This window comes from Arachis ipaensis, chromosome B4 (genome assembly GCF_059453495.1).
Source record: "Arachis ipaensis isolate K30076 ecotype BB chromosome B4, ASM5945349v1, whole genome shotgun sequence".
NCBI lineage: Eukaryota > Viridiplantae > Streptophyta > Magnoliopsida > Fabales > Fabaceae > Arachis > Arachis ipaensis.
This window is the reverse complement of record NC_142439.1, coordinates 47072442-47087312: the sequence shown is the minus strand read 5'-3', so window position 1 is coordinate 47087312 and position 14871 is coordinate 47072442. Positions and strand designations below refer to the sequence as shown.

At 37.0% G+C, this 14871-nt stretch overlaps 1 non-coding gene across 1 annotated transcript; it reads left to right on the top strand.

Moving 5' to 3' along the window:
* Positions 1-1466: 1466 nt before the first annotated feature.
* On the top strand, positions 1467-1574 carry LOC148567439 (small nucleolar RNA R71). The gene has a single exon (XR_015882907.1). It is a non-coding gene; the product is annotated as a small nucleolar RNA R71 (small nucleolar RNA).
* Positions 1575-14871: the final 13297 nt, after the last annotated feature.

The following is a 14871-nucleotide window of genomic DNA, read 5'->3' as shown; positions in this document are numbered from 1 at the left end:
CATGGTTACAGAAGGAGATCCTTGAGTTTTAAACACAAGGTTGTCCTCATTCAGTTGAAGGATCAACTCTCCTCTGTCCACATCAATCACAGCTTTTGCTGTGGCTAGGAAGGGTCTTCCAAGGATGATGGATTCATCCTCATCCTTCCCTGTGTCTAGGATTACGAAATCAGCAGGGATGTAAAGGCCTTCAACCTTTACTAACACATCCTCTACTAGTCTATAAGCCTGTTTTCTTGAGTTGTCTGTCATCTCTAATGAGATTCTGGCAGCTTGCACCTCAAAGATCCCAAGTTTCTCCATTACAGAGAGTGGCATTAACTTTATTCCTGACCCCAGGTCACACAGAGCCTTCTCAAAGGTCATGGTGCCTATGTTATAGGGAATTAGGAATTTACCAGGATCCTGTTTCTTTTGAGGTAGTTTCTGCCTATCCAATGCATTTAGTTCATTGGTGAGCAAGGGAGGTTCATCTTTCCAAGTCTCATTACCAAATAATTTGGCATTCAGCTTCATGATTGCACCAACGTACTTAGCAACTTGCTCCTCAGTAACATCTTCATTCTCTTTAGAAGAAGAATACTCATCAGAGCTCATGAAGGGCAGAAGGAGGTTCAATAGAATCTCTATGGTCTCTAGTTGAGCCTCAGATTCCTTTGGTTCCTCAAAGGGAAACTCCTTATTGGTCACTGAACGTCCCAGGAGGTCTTCCTCACTAGGTTTCACGTCCTCCTCCTCCCTTGCAGGTTCGGCCATGATGGTCAAATCAATGGCCTTGCACTCTCTCTTTGGATTTTCTTCTGTATTGCTTGGGAGAGTACTAGGAGGAGTTTCAGTGACCCTTTTACTCAGCTGGCCCACTTGTGCCTCCAAGTTTCAGAGACTATATTTGCTAAGCTAGATGGATTCTGCTCAGAGTTCTCTGTCTGTTGCTGAGTGGATGATGGAAAAGGCTTGCTATTGCTAAACCTGTTTCTTCCACCATTATTAAAGCCTTGTTGAGGCTTTTGTTGATCCTTCCATGAGAAATTTGGATAATTTCTCCATGAGGGATTATAGGTGTTTCCATAGGGTTCACCCATGTAATTCACCTCTGCTATTGTAGGGTTCTCAGGATCATAAGCTTCTTCTTCAGAAGATGCCTCTATAGTACTATTGGATGATTCCTTCAATCCATTCAGACTCTGAGAAATCATATTGACTTGCTGAGTCAATATTTTATTCTGAGCCAATATGGCATTCATAGTATCAATTTCAAGAACTCCCTTCCTCTGAGGCGTCCCATTACTCACAGGATTCCTTTCAGAAGTGTACATGAACTGGTTATTAGCAACCATGTCAATGAGTTCTTGAGCCTCTGCAGGCATTTTCTTTAGGTGAATGGATCCACCTGCAAAATGGTCCAATAACATCTTTGATAACTCAGACAGACCATCATAGAATATATCCAGGATGGTCCATTCTGAAAGCATGTTAGAAGGATACTTTTTGGTTAGTTCCTTGTATCTCTCCCAAGCTTCATAGAGGGATTCACCTTCTTTCTGTTTGAAGGTTTGAACATTCACTCTAAGCTTGCTAAGCTTTTGAGGAGGAAAGAACTTGGCTAAGAAAGCCGTGACCAGCTTATCCCAAGAGTTCAGGCTGTCTTTAGGTTGAGAGTCCAACCATATTCTAGCTCTGTCTCTTACAGCAAACGGGAAAAGCATAAGCCTGTAGACCTCGGGATCAACCCCATTGGTCTTAACAGTATCACAGATCTGTAAGAATTCAGTTAAGAACTGAAAAGAATCTTCTGATGGAAGTTCATAAAACTTGCAGTTCCGTTGCATTAGAGAAACTAATTGAGGTTTAAGCTCAAAATTGTTTGCTCCAATGGTAGGAATTGAGATGCTTCTTCCATGTAAGTTGGAATTGGGTGCAGTAAAGTCACCAAGCATCTTCCTTGCACCACCACCATTGTTATTGGTTTCGGCCTTCTCTACTTCTTTTTTGAAAATTTCAGTAAAGTCCTCTTCAGAGTGTTGTGTTTTAGCTTCTCTTAGCTTCCTCTTCAGAGTCCTTTCAGGTTCCGGATCAGCTTCAACAAGAATGTTCTTATCCTTGCTCCTGCTCATGTGAAAAAGAAGAGAACACAAAAGAAAATATGGAATCCTCTATGTCACAGTATAGAGATTCCTTATGTAAGTATAAGAAGAGAAGAGTAGCAAAAAGAAAAAGATAAGAATCCAAACACAGGGAAGAGGAATGGGTTCAAATTCTTGAGTGAAAGAGGGGTGTTAGTAGATGAATAAATAAACAGAAGGGGATGAGAGATGAGAAAATTCGAAAATTAAACAAAATAAAATAAAAATCTTTTTTGTTTTTTAAAAATTAAAGTTAAAATTTGAAAATTAGAAAGAAAAATGAAATTAATTTAAATTGAAATTTAAAATAATTAGTTGATTAAAATTGAATTTTGAAAAAGAGGGAAGGGATTTTCGAAAATTAGAGAGAGAGAGCTAGTTAGGTAGTTTTGAAAAAGATAAGAATCAAACAAAAAGTTAAGTGGTTAATTGAAAAAAGATTTGAAAATCAAATTTTTAAAAGATAAGAAGTTAGAAAAGATTTAGAAAGGATTTTGAAATTGATTTTGAAAAAGATGTGATTGAAACTTATTTTGAAAAAGATTTGAAAAAGAAATTTAAAAAGATTTGATTTTGAAAATTAAAGTTGATTACCTGACTAACAAGAAACAAAAAGATATGATTTTAAAAATATAAAGATTGAACCTTTCTTAATAGGCAAGTAACAAACTAAAAATTTTTGAATCAATCACATTAATTGTTAGCATTAATTTTGAAAATATGAAACAAAAATAAGAAAAAGATTTTTGAAAATCATTTTGAAATTTTCGAAAATCATAAAAGAAAAATGAGAAAGATTTGATTTTTGAAAAAGATTTGAAAAAGGATAGAATTTTTAAATTGAAAATTTGATTTGACTCATAAGAAACAACTTAATTTTAAAAAGTTTTGAAAAAGTCAACTCAAATTTTCGAAAATTTATGAGAGAAAAAGGGAAAGATATTTTTTTTTATTTTTGAATTTTTAATGATGTGAGAAAAACACAAAAAAGACACAATGCATGAAAATTTTGGATCAAAACAAACGATGCATGCAAGAACACTATGAATGTCAAGATGAACACCAAGAACACTTTGAATGTCAAGATGAACATCAAGAACATATTTTTGAAAATTTTTAAGAAAAGAAAAATATGCAAGACACCAAACTTAGAAATTTTCAATAATTAGACACTAACAAATTAAAAATGCATATGGAAAACAGGAAAAGACACAAGACATAAAAATGCAAAGATCAAACAAAGCAATTCATCAAGAACAACTTGAAGATCATGAAGAACATATGCATGAGTTTTTGAAAAATGCACAAATTTTAAAAACATACAATTGACACCAAACTTAAAATTTGACTCAAGACTCAAACAAGAAACACAAAAAATATTTTTGATTTTATGATTTTATATATTTTTTTGGATTTTTTTGAAAATTATTTTTGAAAAAAACGCAAACAAATAAAAAATTTTTGAAAGATTTTTTTTTTTTGAAAACTTTTTGAAAAGAAAATTACCTAATCTGAGCAACAAGATGAACCGTCAGTTGTCCAAACTTGAACAATCCCCGGTAACGGTGCCAAAAACTTGGTGCACGAAATTGCGATCATCAACAATGGCGCCAAAGACTTGGTGCTCTCAGACGTGAATCACACTTTGTCACAACTTCGCACAACTAACCAGCAAGTGCACTGGGTCGTCCAGGTAATAAACCTTAAGTGAGTAAGGGTCGATCCCACGGAGATTGTCGGCTTGAAGCAAGCTATGGTCACCTTGTAAATCTCAGTCAGGCGGATTCAAATGGTTATGGTAAATTGATAATTAAAATATAAATAGGATAGAGATACTTATGTAATTCATTGGTGAGAATTTCAGATAAGCGTATAGAGATGCTTTCGTTCCTCCTGAACCTCTGCTTTCCTGCTGTCTTCATCCAATCATTCCTACTCCCTTCCATGGCAAGCTGTATATAGGGCATCACCGTTGTCAATGGCTACATCACATCCTCTTTGTGAAAATGGTCCAATGCGCTGTCACTACATGGCTAATCATTTGTCGATTCTCGATCATACTGGAATAGGATTTACTATCCTTTTGCATCTGTCACTACGCCCAGCACTCGCGAGTTTGAAGCTCGTCACAGTCATCCCTTCCCAGATCCTACTCGGAATACCACAGACAAGGTTTAGAACGGAAGTGGTTGTCAGGCATGCATTCATAGGTGAGAATGGTGATGAGCGTCACATAATTATCATATTCATCATGTTCTTGGGTGCGAATGAACATCTTAGAATAGGAATAAGCTTGAATTGAATAGAAAAATAATAGTACTTTGCATTAATTCATGAGGAACAGCATAGCTCCACACCTTAATCTATGGTGTGTAGAAACTCTACCGTTGAGAATACATAAGAACAAGGTCCAGGCATGGCCGAGAGGCCAGCCGCCCTAAATAGCATATGAATTCGAAAATAGGGAAAAAGGAACTCCCCTTACAATAGTAAAAAGTTCTATTTATGCTAAACTAGTTACTAGGGTTACAGGAATGAGTAAATGATGTAGAAATCCACTTCTGGGGCCCACTTGGTGTGTGCTTGGGCTGAGCATTAAGCTTTACATGTGTAGAGGCTTCTCTTGGAGTTGAACGCCAGTTTGTAACCTGTTTTTGGCGTTTAACTTCACTTTGCAACCTGTTTCTGGCGTTTAACTCTAGAATGCAACATGGAACTGCCGTTGAATGCCAGTTTGCGTCGTCTAAACTCGGGCAAAGTATGGACTATTACATATTGCTGGAAAGCCCTAGATGTCTACTTTCCAACTCAATTGAGAGCGCACCATTTGGAGTTCCATAGCTCCAGAAAATCCACTTTGAGTGTAGGGAGGTCAGAATCCAATAGCATCTGCAGTCCTTCTTCAGCCTCTGAATCAGATTTTTGCTCAAGTCCCTCAATTTCAGCCAGAAAATACCTGAAATCATAGAAAAATACACAAACTCATAGTAAATTCTAGAAATGTGATTTTTATTTAAAAACTAATAAAATTATACTAAAAACTAACTAAATTATACTAAAAACTATGTAAAAACAATGCCAAAAAGCGTATAAATTATCCGCTCATCAAGCCTTAATGAGTGGTTACAATTTTTAACCACTATTTTTGTTCATTGTGTGTTACGCTCCTTCTATGATTGTAATCTTGGTTTTTCTTGATTCTTTATTTCCAATGTTTGATGTTTTGAGGCCATTTTTTTATATTAAACTCACTCACCCATATGGACCTACCCTTGCAGCTACCTTTATTAACCCCTTTTGAGCCTCTTAATTCCCTTTGTTCTAATTGTTAGCACATCACAATCCTAAGCGAAAAACCATGAATTACCTTGAATTGCATCTTTGATTAGCTTAGGTTGAGGAATGTGTTTCATTTAAGTGTGGAGGGGGGGATTTTGGGAAACATTGGTAGTGAATGAAAAAGTTTGTATTGGGTATGCATTGAAAAAGAAAAATTTTGGAAAATGGGTGCACATTCATGTATCAATTTGCTTTAACCATATGTGTTTGTTGTAGAAAAAGAAAAAGAAATAGAAAAAAATATATGGAAAAATAATAAGAAGGGACAAAGGTTGCCCCAAAGAAAAGAAAAAAAATGAATAAGAAATGCATATGTAGACTTGGATGAAAAAGATCCATAAATGTGTATAAAATGGGAATAGGAAGTTAGGTTGCATAGTTTGTGAATTGGTTGATATAGGTTAAGTTGGATATTTAAACTAATCAAGGATTCAATTTAGTCCACTTAGCCATATCTATCCCACCTAACCCTAACCCCATTACAACCCTCTAAAGACCTCACGATACTTGCACTCACGCATCACACATTTATTGATTGTTAGATGAAAAGCAAATCCTTGAAAGCATGATTAGGAGGGGACTTGAGTGATTAAACCCTAAAACACCAAGCGTTGAGAGTGTATACACACCTAGTGAGGGTTCGAACACTCAACTCTAAGTTCCCATACTTCTTATCATGTATTCTTACAAGTTGCTTCATTTTGATGAGTTAAATCAATTCTCTAGATTGTGATTGCATTGAGCTATTTCTTTGCTTTGCCCTATTTGTCTATACTTTTGCTTGGGAATTTGATTGTTTGTTTTCACCAAATCAATAGGACATTATAGTTAGATAGATATATATAGTATATACATACTTGCATGCATATAGATAGTTGCATTCAATAAGTTGTTTCCCTTTGATCATTCTCCTTGTTTGTTTTAGCATGAGGACATGCTATTGTTTAAGTGAGGGGGAATTAATGAATCCATATTTGATGAGATATTTTGGATTGATTTGAGTGGATTTCATCACATAAACCTACACTTAAACACCAAAATAGCATACTTTTGTGTTTGATCCCTAAATTGACCCTAAATGTGAAAACATGCGTTTTGTGCTTAAATTGAGCAATTTTATTCCACTTTTATGCCATTCGATGCCATGACTTGTTTGTTGAGTGATTTCAGGCTCTAGAGGCAAGATTGGCTAACGAAAAGTGGAAAAAAACATGTACAACGGAGAAAACATGAAGAAAACAAGGAAAAGCACACACAGCAGAGCGTGCATGCACATAAGATGGAATTAGCATGTATGTGTGCGCACAAGCACCGGTGCGTACACACAGGATAACATTCAGCGACGTATGCGTACGCACACATCTGTGCGTACGCACAGGACCCTGCACATGGATTCATTAATGAAACACGTGATCCGCGAATTTGGGGGCCTTTGGCCCAGTTTTGGAGGACTTTATGCTGAATGGGAAGTGCTATATAAAAGGGAAATGATCACATATGAAGGCATTAATGTAGGAGGCCTCATTCTACATTCTTTAGCATATTTAATTAGGAGTAGGAGTAGTGTAGAGTAGATAATTCTCTCCTAGGGTTTATGTAGCTTTCATGTAGTATTTTATAGCAAGCTTTGATCTTGGATTTTACTCATCTTTTATAAGTACTCTTTAATTTCCTCTTTATTTTCACTACTTTTGCCTTTATTTTCTTATGGTTCAAGTACTTTGTTTATATATGCAATTTTGAGTTCTTAAAGTTTTGACTGATGAATTTCATATTTCAAGCTTTATATATGCTTGTTTGATTGTCTCTTGTTGATATTGTTGATAGTTGGTTATAGTTTTCTATTTTTCCTTGCAATTTTTCATGTTTTGCTTTTATGCACACAAGGTGTTCGTGAAAATGCCAACTTTAGATTTTGAGTAGATTTTCGCACCTTGGCTTGGGATTTGAGTTTCTAGGATACTAGAATCATGATATCCGACATTTAGTGATAATTCTTGGGCAGTTAATTGATTCTTATTTCCATTGACGCTAGCTTTTTACCAACAAGTTTGGTATGTTAGCTAGGACTTATGGATTAAGGTCAATTATGCTTGCTTGACTTACTCCTCGATGTTAGGGGTTGACTAAGCAAGATTGACTAATCATAATTATCATAGTTGTGGTTATGGCGATGATAGGATTCCTTGGACTCTCATCCTCAAGTCAAGGCCCTTTTATACATTTATAGCATTTTCACTAGTTTTGATCTTGTTTTCCTTTTACTTGCTTTGATTCCAATTTTAATTATCTCTTTGTTCTTTTATTGCTTAGTTCTTTTAATCTTTTGTTCTTTGATTGCACAACCCTTTCTCCTAACAACCGAAAGCATGACACTTCAATTGCTTTCCTAGGGAGAACGACCCGAGGTTGAAAGACTCTCGGTTTATATGTTTTGTATTTGAATTAAACTTTGATGTTGGTTGATTGTTGGGTTGGGACTATACTTACAACGCCAATTCTATTTTGATGAAAATTCCTAATCCACTTTGGGCCCTTATCAGCATACGCACAGGTATGTGTGCGTACGCACACTATGTGAAAAGTGGAAGGTGTGCGCTCGCACAAGGTGTGCGAATGCTCTGAACAGAAAGGGGATCAAGAAGTGTGCGCATGCTGTAACGACCCAATTTTCAATATGTCTAGATCATACCGGAAACTGAGCGCTACCAATTTTTCTTCCTAATTATTATCTATTATTTATCATATGAGCCTGATTTGTTGTTAAAAACGTAGTCAATTTGCGAGGTATTTTTTTTTTTTGAAAATGTTTGGATTAATAGACAGAATCATTCATAATCAATTCACAAGTAATAACAGATAAAATAGTTATAAACAACCACACATACATACATCACAAGTAGTTGACAACATTCGGTGATTTAGCCTTTATTAGAGTATAGACTTTTAGTTAGAACACCCCTAGATATAGCTAGATAATAACTATATACATATACATACATACAACATCACAGGTCCTGACCTATTCAAGAGGTCCCTAAGCTGGCACCTAGGCTAGCCTAGACTCTATACTCACATAGTCCCTCTAAACTACTAAAGCGAGGGAAAGTATGTTCTAGGTCTTCAAAACTCAAGTCAGGTGGAATGTCATCAAAAGGTAGAACATCATCCGCTACTCCTCTGCACGACCAGACATTGCCATAGGACATCTCTCTGGTACCTCATGAAGTAGCCACACAACAGGAGTCTCGTACACAGGATTTAGGTTAAAGTTCACGTTCAAACGGGGTGTAGACATCAGCTGGTCTCACAGTACATACATATAAACAGAGAATGAGATTCACCCTAGACTCAGAAGACTACCTAGAGCAGAATCCTTTTTAGGAACGATCGTCAGCGAATTACGGAAGGGTACTCATGCTTCCATCTGAAAGGGGAAGGGAGAGAGAAGCGGTAAGAACTAGGGAGTTCTTAGTATGGCCGGGATTATTAGTTAAGTTCATTAATTCTATGTTATTTAGCAGATAAATAGCAGAATACAGAAAAGTAGTAAACAGAAGATACAAATAAATAGAGAAGAGAGAGAAAACATATAGCAGAATACAAACAAAAGAATACAAGAAAATAATACGAACACAGACAGAGAGAATAGAATACAAACAAAGAAAGCATACATTCATGCGACAATCATAATAGAGAAAATGCGTAACCAAGTATGATGCATGTCTGTCCTATGTAGGCCATGAGCTCACGTGTCGGTTTACACCCTGCAGCCCGACATTACCTAGGAACAAGTCCCAAATATGGTTTCCCTTTGTGTCCTTAGTGCATATGTGTCAGTGGTAAGAATACCACTCCTTCGTGACTACCGGCAGTCGGCGCAAAGCTCGACCCCATAATATATGCACAAGGGGAAACAGTGATCCTCAGTTCGTGGGTGTCCCCGAGATCAATTCACAAACAAAACAATGATCTTCAGTTCGTGGGTTTCCCCGAGATCAACATACAACAACAAACATGATCCTCACTTCATGGGCTATACCCGAGATCAATACTCAACAATATAGTAATCTTTAGTTCGTGGGTTATACCAGAGATCAACATACAACAGTTCATGGGTTATTCCCGTAATAATGATTACCATTTCATGGGTTCTTCCCGCATATAAAATAGTTAATAGTTCGTAGGTTTCCCCGAGATCAATGATCATTCAGTTCGTGGGTACTTCCCGTATTTAACCAATTATTCGTCCGTGGGTTTTACTACTCTTTTCTCTTTGTCTGTTTATTCTGCTCTGATTACTCTTTTCTCTGTATTTGTTTCCTCTGCTCTCATTACTCTTTTCTCTATATCCCTATTACTCTTTTTTTCTTTATCTCTTTACTTTATTCTGATTACTCTGTTCTTTGTGTTACTTTATTCTGCTCTGATTTCTCTGTTTAACGTTTATTTTTAAGGCTTATGTAAATTTCGGAATGAATAGTTAGCCTGTTCCAAGTATAGGTTCATTAAGTCTATACTGAAACAGTTTAACTTTTCATATAATACCTAACCCTAGTCGCAACTCAAGGACTAACTATGTTGCTCCTAGTTCGTTTACTAATCTCTGTCTGTTTTTTTGTCATTAAAACATTACAGACTTTTTCTTTGGTTTTTATCTTTTCTTTAACTTTTTATTTTTTATTTATCTTTGCCTCACTAAGATGTTATTACCACTCCCTAAGTGTTTTATGAAGGTAATTATGAGATTCTGCGCTTAAAGTTGTCTTTCTAAAGCTTTTATAGAAAACTACCTTTTTTGCATTATTTTATTATTTTTATTTAAATATTATTTTTAATTAAATATTATTATTTAATATTTTATTATTATTTATTATTTTATCATTAAATTTTTGAAAATTATCTTGCCTTTACCTTTTTACTTTCAAAATTAACTTTTTACCCTGGTAACTTTTAATATTTCTACTTTAACCACCCTAACTTTCAGAAATTACCAAATAACCCCTCAAACACCAAAATATTTACTTCCTTGCCCTTTCTAAGATCTAAAAGGTGTTCTTCAATGTTCTTCCTCACACTCAAAGTGTTCTTCGTGTTCTTCATAAATTCTTCAGATTCTTTCTCTGTTTTTACCCGTTTTTCTGTCTTTTCAGCAATTGATTTTTACCAAAATTCAAAAGAAATTCCCAGCCACTAAAACTCCATCTTTTCTACATGTTTTTAACACAAATTGAACCCCAATTTAAGCTCTAGGTTTTCGTTTTCCAGCAGCCACAAGAACACACATTCATAGCATGAATTTTATCAAATTTCATCAAATTTTCACCAAAATTTCAACAAGAATTACTCATACAAACAATCAATTTCAAGCACAGCTGGTGCGCAGAAATTGTGATTACACTTTGATTATGTAAAATTCATCGCTCTTTCTTTCCCTGGTAATGGCGCCAAAAACATGATGCCAATACCACGGTTCACAACTTCGCACAACTAACCAGCAAGTGCACTGGGTCGTCCAAGTAATACCTTACGTGAGTAAGGGTCGAATCCCACGGAGATTGTTGGTATGAAGCAAGCTATGGTCACCTTGCAAATCTCAGTCAGGTAGGGTTAAATGTGATTGGATTAGATAATTAAAAGATAAATAATGAAGGATAGAAATACTTATGTAATTCATTGGTGAGAATTTCAGATAAGCGAATAGAGATGCTTTTCGTTCCTCTGAACCTTTGCTTTCCTGCTGCCTTCATCCAATCAGTCTTACTCCTTTCCATGGCTGGCTTTATGTGATACATCACCATTGTCAATGGCTACTTTCGGTCTTCTCTTGGGAAAATGATCCAAATGCCCTGTCACGGCATGGCTAATCGTCTGGAGGCATCACCCTTGTCAATGGTTTCACCTTATCCTCTCAGTGAAAATGATCAACGCACCCTGTCACGGCACAGCTATTCATCTGTCGGTTCTCGATCATGCTGGAATAGGATTTACTATCCTTTTGCATCTGTCACTAACGCCCAGCACTCGCGAGTTTGAAGCTCGTCACAGTCATCCAATCATTGAATCCTACTCGGAATACCACAGACAAGGTTTAGACCTTCCGGATTCTCTTGAATGCCGCCATCATTCTAGCTTACACCACGAAGATTCTGATTAAGATATCTAAGAGATACTCATTCAATTCTAATGTAGAACGGAGGTGGTTGTCAGGAACGCGTTCATAGGGAATGATGATGATTGTCACGTTCATCACATTCAGGTTGAAGTGTGAATGAATATCTTAGAAGCGAAATAAGATGAATTGAATAGAAAACAGTACTACTTTGCATTAATCTTTGAGGAACAGCAGAGCTCCACACCTTAATATATGGAGTGTAGAAACTCTATCGTTAAAAATACATAAGTGAAAGGTCCAGGCATGGCCGAATGGCCAGCCCCTCTGATCTAAGAACCAGGTGTCCAAAGATATCTAATACAATAGTAAAAGGTCCTATTTATAATAAACTAGCTACTAGGGTTTATAGAAGTAAGTAATTGATGCATAAATCCACTTCCGGGGCCCACTTGGTGTGTGCTTGGGCTGAGCTTGAGTGTTACACGTGTAGAGGTCATTCCTGGAGTTGAACGCCAGTTTTGGTGCCAGTTTGGGCGTTGAACTCCACTTTGCAACTTGTTTCTGGCGCTGGACGCCAGAATTGGGCAGAGAGCTGGCGTTGAACGCCAGTTTACGTCGTCGAAACTTGGGAAAAGTATGGACTATTATACATTGCTGGAAGGCTCTGGATGTCTACTTTCCAACGCTATTGGAAGCGCGCCATTTCGACTTCTGTAGCTCCAGAAAATCCACTTTGAGTGCAGGGAGGTCAGAATCCAACAGCATCAGCAGTCCTTTTTCAACCTCTGAATCTGATTTTTGCTCAAGTCCCTCAATTTCAGCCAGAAAATACCTGAAATCACAGAAAAACACACAAACTCATAGTAAAGTCCAGAAATGTGAATTTAACATAAAAACTAATGAAAACATCCCTAAAAGTAACTAGATCCTACTAAAAACATACTAAAAACAATGTCAAAAAGCGTATAAATTATCCGCTCATCACAACACCAAACTTAAATTGTTGCTTGTCCCCAAGCAACTGAAAATCAAATAGGATAAAAAGAAGAGAATATACTATTAATTCCAAACTATCAAAGAAACATAGCTTCAATCATATGAGCGGGACTTATAGCTTTTTGCCTCTTGAATAGTTTTGGCATCTCACTTTATCCATTGAAGTTCAGAATGATTGGCATCTATAGGAACTCAGAGTTTAGATAGTGTTATTGACTCTCCTAGTTCAGTATGATGATTCTTGAACACAGCTTCTTTATGAGTCTTGGCCGTGGCCCTAAGCACTTTGTTTTCCAGTATTACCACCGGATACATAAATGCCACAGACACATAATTGGGTGGACCTTTTCAGATTGTGACTCAGCTTTGCTAAAGTCCCCAATTAGAGGAGTCCAGGGTTCTTAAGCACACTCTTTTTTTTGCTTTGTACCTTGACTTTAACCGCTCAGTCTCAAGTTTTCACTTGACACCTACACGCCACAAGCACATGGTTAAGGACAGCTTGGTTTAGCCGCTTAGACCTGGATTTTATTCCTTTAGGCCCTCCTATCCACTGATGCTCAAAGCCTTGGGATCCTTTTTATTTGCCCTTGCCTTTTGGTTTTAAGGGTTATTGGCTTTTTGCTCTTGCCTCTTGGTTTTAAGAGCTTTTGGCTTTTTCTGCTTGCTTTTGCTCCTCTTTTTTTTTTCCTATTTTTTTTCTCTGCAAGCTTTGTTCTTTGCTGCTTTTTCTTGCTTCAAGAATCATTTTTATGATTTTTCAGATTATCAAATAACATGTCTCCTTGTCATCATTCTTTCAAGAGCCAACATATTTAACATTCTTAAACAACAACTTCAAAAGACATATGCATTGTTCAAGCATACATTCAGAAAACAAGAAGCATTGTCACCACATCAATATAATTAAGCTAAGTTCAAGGATAAATTCAAAACTCATGTACTTCTTGTTCTTTTGAATTAAAACATTTTTCATTTAAGAGAGATGATGGATTCATAGGACATTCATAACTTTAAGACATAGTTACTAACTACTAATGATCATGTAATGAAGACACAAACATAGATAAGCACATAACATAGAAAACGAAAAACAGAGAAAGTAAGAACAAGGAATGAGTCCACCTTAGTGATGGTGGCGTTTCCTCCTTGAGGAACCAATGATGTCCTTGAGCTCTTCTATGTCTTTTCCTTGTCTTTGTTGCTCCTCCCTCATTGCTTTTTGATCTTCTCTTATTTCATGGAGCATGATGGAGTGCTCTTGATGTTCCACCCTTAATTGTCCCATGTTGGCACTTAATTCTCCTAGGGAGGTGTTGATTTGCTCCCAATAATTTTGCAGAGGAAAATGCATTTGAGGCATCTCCGGGATCTCATGGTGATGAGCTTCTTGCGCCTCTTGAGCTCCATAAATGGGCTCTCTTGCTTGCTCCATCTTTTTCTTAGTGATGGGCTTCTCTTTCTTAATAGGAATGTCTCCTTCTATAAAAGCTCCAGCTGAGTAACATAGATGGAAGATAAGATGAGGAAAAGCTAGCCTTGCTATGTGGGATGACTTTTCGGCTATTTTGTAGAGTTCATTAGAGATGACTTCATGAACTTCTATTTCCTCTCCAATCATGATGCTATGAATCATGATGGCCCGATCCACAGTAACTTCAGATCCACGTAGTTCTTTGGATCCGGGTTCTTACTTTGATCATGGTTCTTGGTGATCCATGCATTGGCATAGAACTCTTGAACCATTAGGATGCCGACTTGTTGGATGGGATTTTTTAGAACTTCCCAACCTCTTCTTTGAATTTCATGTCGGATCTCCGGATACTCATTTCTTTTGAGTTTGAAAGGGACCTCGGGGATCACCTTCTTCTTGGCCACAACATCATAGAAGTGGTCTTGATGGGCTTTGGAGATGAACCTTTCCATCTCCCATGACTCGGAGGTGGAAGCTTTTATCTTCCCTTTCCCCTTTCTAGAGGATTCTCCGGTCTTAGGTGCCATCAATGGTAATGGAAAAACAAAAAGCTTATGCTTTTACCACACCAAACTTAGAATATTGCTCGCCCTCGAGTAATAAAAGAAAGAATAGAGGAAGAAGAAGAAGAAAATATGGAGAAGAGGGGTGAAGTGTGTTTCGGCCAAGTAGAGAGGAGAGGGTTGTGTTGTGTGAAAATGAGGAAGAATGGAGGGCTATATATAGGGGAGGGAGGGGGTTAAGGTTCGGCCATTTAGGGTGGGTTTGGGTGGGAAATTGGTTTTGAATTTTGAAGGTAGGTGGAGTTTATGAGGTAGGTTTAT